Here is a 7774-nt window from a genome sequence, read left to right on the forward strand (position 1 = left end):
AGTGGGGAGAGTGGGAAATGAATAATTTCCCAATTAGTTTTCATTACCTAACCAAAAATATTGCCTTCTGTTAACATTCTTTGCATAAAGTAAGTAGCTAAAGGTTGGCTTCTTTGTTAAAGAACTTTTTGATATGTGTGTGCTACATGTGCATATATAGTATATGTGTACACATGCATGTATGGTTTTCTGTGTATGTGCACACACATGTATATGAATATTTCACAGTCTACTTGTACACGTTGTTGCCATTCACCTTTGTATGTATTAGAGAGACTGCAAAAAGCGATTTGCTTTCTGGCAAAGAAAGCAAATGAAAAATGTTTGATGATACAGATACTGGCTATTGCACCCCTTATTTAAGGTTGTCTTGCTTTCATGAACTACTAAGCCACACAGAATAAATACAGACACGACACTTGTCTGGCAGTAACTTCTGACAGTATTCCCCTCACCAGACGGAAGTAAATTTTCTGTTTTGTTTGTTGCTGTCTGAATTTGCCTCTTCATGTCAATTGAAATTCTATTGTCTGAAAGTTTTAAGTGGTCAGAATTTTTGGTTTGTGCATTAAAATTGGACAGACCTTGCCTCCATCACAAGACTGGTTTTTACCTTGCTCTGTGACTCTTTCACTCTGCTGTTCTGTGTTGACTTAGAGAATGCTGTGTGGCCCTCTCTTCGGTTTTAGAGAAACAGACTGAAAATTTTGTGTTCGTCTGGTTTGAAGAGAAGTAATCTAATGCAGTTTTTATGAGATTCATTTTAAAAAAATGGAAGAAATAGGAACACAAGTTATCAAATAAAGCTGAAGTTCTTGTTGCCTGAATACCCACAATAATGTTGTGTCTGCACTCAGAGATTTAAAGTCTGAAAATGTAGCAGGGGACTAAAAAAGGCTTGTCGTACTTTGTAAAGTGAATACCCATAAAAATAAAACAATGTAATTAGAAATCATAGCTTTATATATATATATGATTATGTTGTCTTATATTATTTTGCTGTTTGGGAAGTCTGACAGGATTTTTGTTCTTTTAAACCTGTGGTATTTAAAAACTTCTGAAATTTGTTTAACCCACTGAACTGTGAATCAGACAAAGACAGAAGCAGTATTTGAGTTTTTGAAATACAAATGTAGCTTAAGTTTCTCTGTGCTTAGGGGGGCCCTATTCAGTTCACCTCACTTATGCTAAAACCCCTGTGGCTTGAACAGAGGAACCCTGGGTTTGAATTTAAAATGGATCCTACCAGAATGGAGTATGGCATAAGAAAAGAATTGAATGTGCACAAATCATGTCTCTCTGGTGTTTCACATGTATATATTTTTGTGTGAATGTGCTCTGATTTAATGGAATCTGATGAAGCACCTTTTAACTTTGCAATATTATTCTATCTTCATTGGTAAATGAACCAAATCACTGATCCATGCAGTTTAAATGCAAAATACTGAAGTGAGCCCGGAACCCAGAGAGGCTGCTTGTTCTCCTGACAATAAACTAGTTATGTTTAATGGAATGAAACACAGTTATAATGACTTCTTTCACAGGTCATGTTCAGTTTAAAACTGTTGACGGGCTGAGACAAGTTAAATATCATCTATCATCTTCTGGAGAGATGCAGTGAGAAAAATTAAACCAAAACTAGGTGTACCATAAGCATGCTGCAGGAGGACTGTAAATCTGCAGGCATCCAGTCTCTGCATCTGGTGTTTGCAGTGGATGGTGTGGTACAGCATTCTTGCTTAGTGCAATTTTTAGTGCACATCCAGAGCTACTTTCTCGGTTGGGTGTGTCAGGATGAGCAGTGTGGTGTATCCAGTTGATCTTGTCATGTGTCACAGCCTCTGCAGCTTTACATTAGAATCTGCAAGATCACACTGTTGGAACAATACACGAATCGCAGCCTTAAATCAGTAATATGATCTAAGTAGGAATGATGTTTTCATTTCCTGTATTAAAAAATTGAGTCGTCTATCTTTCTTAACATGTTGGGGTTTGGTATTTTTAATCATTATGCTAAGTAATCAGAACATGCTGTGTTAGTGTGGTTATATTTTAATAAGGGAACCAAGGAATTAACTTGTAACTTTATGAAAATTTTATCAGAGTATTGTTTTTTTCATCTATTTAAAATAGTAAGTTTTCAGCTGCAGTTGGGTAGTAAGGCAGAAATGAAGGCTACTGCTTATGTGCCTGTTTATCACACGGAAAGAGATAAATGTACCAAAAACTTAAGAACAGGTATGTGATAGTGTTCAAAGAAAATGCAGTTTAGCACAAGAAATGCTGAACCTCAATTTTTAGCTGTGACATTTTAATGATAGGAAGTCTGCAAAATTATTTGCCATCAATTGTGAAGGCAATAACAAGCCTTGGTGGTTTTTCACACCCTCTGTGTTAAGTGCTTTCAGAATGACAGCGTAAACTGTGTTGGAGAACTCCAAGGAAGTAAAACTGATTAAAATGTTCATGCTTGAATGGTGCTGATGGAATAGTTCATTTGGACTTTCTCTACCTCCTGCAGCTCAAGCTGAAATATTAAAATTCAGTGAATTCAAATCTCTCTCCCCTCAGCTCAGGAAAAAAACCTTACATTTTAATAGGTTTTAAACTCATAATTCATTGGTTTGGAGCAGCACTAGTAAATCTATTTAAATATTACTTGTATTACTAATTTAAATGATTTTTTCTTTACCATTCTATACATCTGAGTTAAAAAAAAAGGGTTTGGTTTAATTTTTAGGCATCTTGTTTTATTATGCCACTTCTATTATCTTCTTAAAACTAAGCAAATGGCAGTTACTGGAAGAAAGGACTCCTTCTGTCTCGTCATATATAATTACGAATCTCTAATGTTCCTTCTTAAATGCACTGTTTGTCACAATTCCTTTCCTGTGTTTGAGGCTAAGGTGCTTGTTTGACCCATCTCAAAAGGTGTGTAATTTTTGCTTGCTTTCAAGTGAGTAATCATTTTACAGCTGTGGAGAAAAACAACTGCTCAAAACCCAGCAGCATTACATGGTGGGCATGGAAGCCTTCTAAAGGGGTGCAGCACAGATAAGTGCACACAACTTGAAATTAAAAGTTGGCATCAGTACCTGCCATCATTGCTGTGGTGTCAGTGCTCCAGATTTCTGGATACGAAATGCCGAGGTGCTTCTTTACATTGGTGCTTAACATGCAGAGGCATCTCCTGCTCCTCACAGAAGGTGCTTGTGTGCTTGCACTGTGAGAAAGAGTGAGGGTTTTCTATTTGAACCAGTGTAAACAGTTTGTATGGAAAAGTCATTCTTGCCCAGTGCATGCATTCAGAAATAGTAGTGTCAGGGAGGATGGGGAAGGGCAGTAGAACATGCAGGTGTATTGTAGCATGGGGGAAACAGTTGCTTGTCTCTCCAGCCCTTCTCTGTTGCTTGTTCAGAGGTGTGTTAAGTGGTGGTTGAAGCTAAATCCTGTAAAACAAGTTGGTGGCCTACTGTGTGTTGTACACATGTTGTTACAGTGGAAAGGTGGCAGAGGTGGTTGACTTAATGGGTATGTGCTTTGAGTTGTGTATATTTGTGTACTCTAAGGAAATGATGAAATTTGTTGCTCTCCATTTAGTTACTTGTTTGCTGTTTGTATATTGAGAGTGTGTGGTGACATGGTCCTGCAAATTTTTTTGATGCTGCCTCATGCCTGAAATTGAACTGTAGAAGGAATTGTAGATACAGAAGGCTTTTGGGTGAGCACGTTTGATTTAGAATTATTCACCTGAAATCTGGCCAAGTTAGAGACACTCTGATTTTTGGGTGTAGAGAGTTGTTTTGGAGACATTTGTAATTTTCTCACCTTACTTCCACTTGCCAGCTTCAGAGAGAGCCTTGAAGGTGGGGCCTAATTTATATAAATCTCTCCCATATGTAGCATTATTTTGATTTAAAGAAGGTGAAAATGAGACATGCTTCTTTTATGGATTTTTGAAGAAATTAATTAGAATGTAAATAATTCCAGGTTCCATATTTACTGAAAAAACATTGTGAGGATGGATTTCAAATACTGTCGCTACACTGTGAGTGGGCTGCCACTGTTTTCTGCTTTTTTTCCTATTTTCAGTACCTGTGGTAGCTACTGAATTTGTATTTGTCTATCACTATATGAGCAATCAGTAATGTTGCAGTGTGAAGTGCGGACCACTTATTACATCTCACTGCCAATATGCTGGTGCCAGAGGCCCTGCTCATTATGCTTAAGTAAGTGCATGTGGCATGGGTATTGGGGCTCACACAATGTATATGATCAGGCAGGAGAGCTCACTTTTGCCTCCATGCTTCTTAAGATTTTACAAACGCTGGCACAAAAGCTGTGTGACCACTAATATTTTTAAGAAATTAGAATTAATCTGTGCCAATATGAGGAGTCCTATGGATAATTTTCTTGATATTCTACAGCGTGAACATATGCAAGGTTTTATTTATGACTTACTTTTGTATGTTTTCACTTCACACACAGTAGAAAAAGAAAACACTGTTGCCGTCGTGGTCTGTTCTTCAGTATATGGAAGATGTTCCCAACCAAATTCAGATTTGCTGTGCTCCGTCCTGTTCTATTATGTGCAATATATTACCTTAGTGATGACCTTATACCAGGGCTTTGGAAAATAAAGTGTATCTGTTTGGTTTTAATGTATTGTGAAGGCAGAGGTTTTTCAAAAATTCTTCATTGCAAAATCAGCAATGTTTATATGCTCAGTGGAGTTGTGGCACTGTACAGTATAGCCTAAAGACAGTTGTTATTGTGTATGGTTTCATACCACAGAGTTCTGATATTGCCTCTAGACAAGGCTTTATATTTGTCACATAGACTTCTTCCCAACCACACTTTATAGGCTGCAGCCTACAGCTGTGAATGAGGACCAGGACTCTGGTGGATCAGTTAAGTGTTTGCATTTCTTCAGGTATGTGGGTCGTTCTTTTCGTGTCTTCAATCTTAAATTTAGGATGAAGCAAGGGCTTTAGTGCTTAACTGGGGTGGACACTAAAGTCCTGCATAAGTCAAGTATTTCCACATGTTAAGTTCATCTGTGGAGAAGGAATTAAGGATATCTAAAATCTTTAAGTTGTCTGATATTTCATAATGTTTAGTTGTCATTAGCAAGACAGTTTCTTGATTGTTGCTTGGTGTACTTTTCACAGACGCTTCCTTAGTATATGAATGTATCACAAGCATTGATGAACTTAGTCCAGTAATGTTTCTGGACCAAGGGAGTACTGCTTTCCCTGTTTTATTACCTGTGAAAGAGGCTAAGGAGAAAAGAACCAGTGGTCCTTCAACAGTCATGAGGCTGTAACTTAAAGCCAGGCGATTTGATCCTTGTCAAAGAACTTCCTTTATCAAAGCTGCTCTGACTGGGAAAGAGCACTAAAGCAAAACAAATCACTTTAAGTTTCACTTACTTGACTAATGGATACTACATTAAAGTGACTGAACACTACATCTCAATGAAATTTGCTTGGAGACAGAGAATGGTATCCACGTGTCCTAACACCTATGGGAAGAGGTTGCTCACCTCCGAGAAGAGTAGGCATTACAGGGCTCTGCACAGAGCCAGATCTGCGCCAGAAACAGCAGTCTTCAAAGACACATGTTGTTTAACCCCAGCCAGCAGCCAAGAACCATGCAGTTGCTCACACTGCCTCCTTCCCCCCTCTTGCCCCCCAACCCGGAGGAATGGGGAGGAGAAAATAAAGTAAAATAAGTAGGATAAGTAGTTTTATAATAAAGAGCAGAATGAGCTAAAATGCTAATGGATAATAAAAAGAACAAAATCAGCGATGCACAATACAGTTGCTCATCACCTGCAGACCAGCACAACCCCATCCCTCCCCCTGGATTGGTCCCTTCCTGCTTATATACTGGGCATGACATTCCATGGTGGGGAATATCCCTTTGGCTAATTCAGGTCACCTGTCCCAGCTATGCTCCCTCCCAGTTTTTCTTGTGTACCTTCTCACTGACAGAGCATAAGACACAAGCAAGAAAATGTCCTTGATTTAGGATAAACACAACTTAGCAGAAACCAAAACATCAGTACCATCAGTAATATTATCACTCTGAATCCAAACACTGCACCACACTAGCTACTGAGAAAAATTAACTCCCTCCCGGCTAAAACCATCACAACAGAAAATGGGTTAGAAAGAGTCCACGCAACCCAGTATTTTATCCCAAGCAAAGACAACTTGCTGAAATCCAACACAGTATGTGCTTGTGTGTTGTAAAGTGTTAGCACTTAAGAGTTTATGGTGCTTGTGCATCTCAGTAATTGCTGTCTAGAAATTTGACTTGTTAAGGATTGACTATATAAGATGCATTAGAGAAATGCACGTGTGAGATGGAGAGCGTGCATCTGTTATGCTGAGACTACATGGCTCTAAAACTATTCCTTGTGAAGAAGTTTAGAAGTAAATTATAGCTGCCACATTAAAAGCTCTGGTGATAAAATTGCTTGTAGATTTAGCCACTCATATCTCTCTGTGACCAGTGGTATTGCTTAACTTTTCTTTTAGCTGTTGTTGTTGGATTTGTGATACATTTCAGATGGTAGTTTTTCACTTTTCAGCCCAGGGTTTCAGGAACTGTTTAATGTGATGACCGTAGAAGATGATTATTTAGAAGTGTGCTGAGAAAAGCATCAGCATTGCTCTCATTTTCTGTTTGTAAAGAAAAGGACCAAGAATCACAAGGTCACAACAGAGACGCTGTTTATCTAGTGTTACTCTAGAGGAGAAAAAAATTCTTCCCGGTGTCTGTAGGTAGGATATGAGTGGAGCACTTGGTGAATAAGGCACTTGAATGAGTATGCACCTTCTTATTGAGAGATGATTTTTGCCATCTGTTTATCTATAACAGGAGAGACCCATTTGCTGCCATTGTTATCCTTTGCACTGGTCTTTGTGATAAGGTTTTGAAGCAGTGGTTTGGTATGTGAGGCACATTTCACATCACTTGCACTCCTTATAGTAAGACTTTGAGCTTACTTGCATTTCTGCTTTCTGCCATGTCTGGCAGGAGATGTGAATTTTCTTTTCCTTAGCTAGGAATTGACGGGGGAGAAGGAAGAAGAGAGTTTTGGCTGGCATGATTTATGCAGGAATTTCTGCCCTTTATTAAATGATAATAGAAAGTGATTCTGAAGAGCCTAATTCTTCCTCCCTCCACCTCCAGTGTGAAATTGAGATGAAGTCCTGCAGTCAGAAGAGGGAACTACTGAACTCCAATATTCTGTGGGAAGGTGAACTTGGCCTTTTGCAGGGGACTTGTTTTTTTCTTTCTTAAGATTCTGGCCTTTTTTTTTTTTTTTTTTACCATGAATCATTTGCTAGTAGGTTGTATTAATTTTTTGTCTTCTCTCTGTGCTGTTTCACTGAATGAAAAATAGTTGTTAGAGTGGAAGGGAGGACAAATGGTGAAACATGTATCCTGACAGATGTTCCTATATATATGATTAAGAACGGAAATGTGCTCTGCATATGCATTTCATCCCACAATATGATTTGGGAGATGACTTTTTTTTCCTAGATCACTTAAAAGATCTTTGAAGCAATTTGTAGAGATATGATTCTGAGGGTTCTGTTATTTGTGTAGGAGTTTTAAATGCTCGCATTCTGCTTAACGACAGCTATTGATTTTTCCTTTCCCCCCACAGTTTTCTTGGTAGAGCTTGCTTTCCTGCTGTGGAATTAGCATCGTCAAAGACATATATTACTGATTCTTAGAGAGCAATAAGCCTGGTTTT

This window comes from Acanthisitta chloris, unplaced genomic scaffold (assembly GCF_000695815.1).
Source record: "Acanthisitta chloris isolate BGI_N310 unplaced genomic scaffold, ASM69581v1 scaffold36965, whole genome shotgun sequence".
Classification (NCBI taxonomy): Eukaryota; Metazoa; Chordata; class Aves; order Passeriformes; family Acanthisittidae; genus Acanthisitta; species Acanthisitta chloris.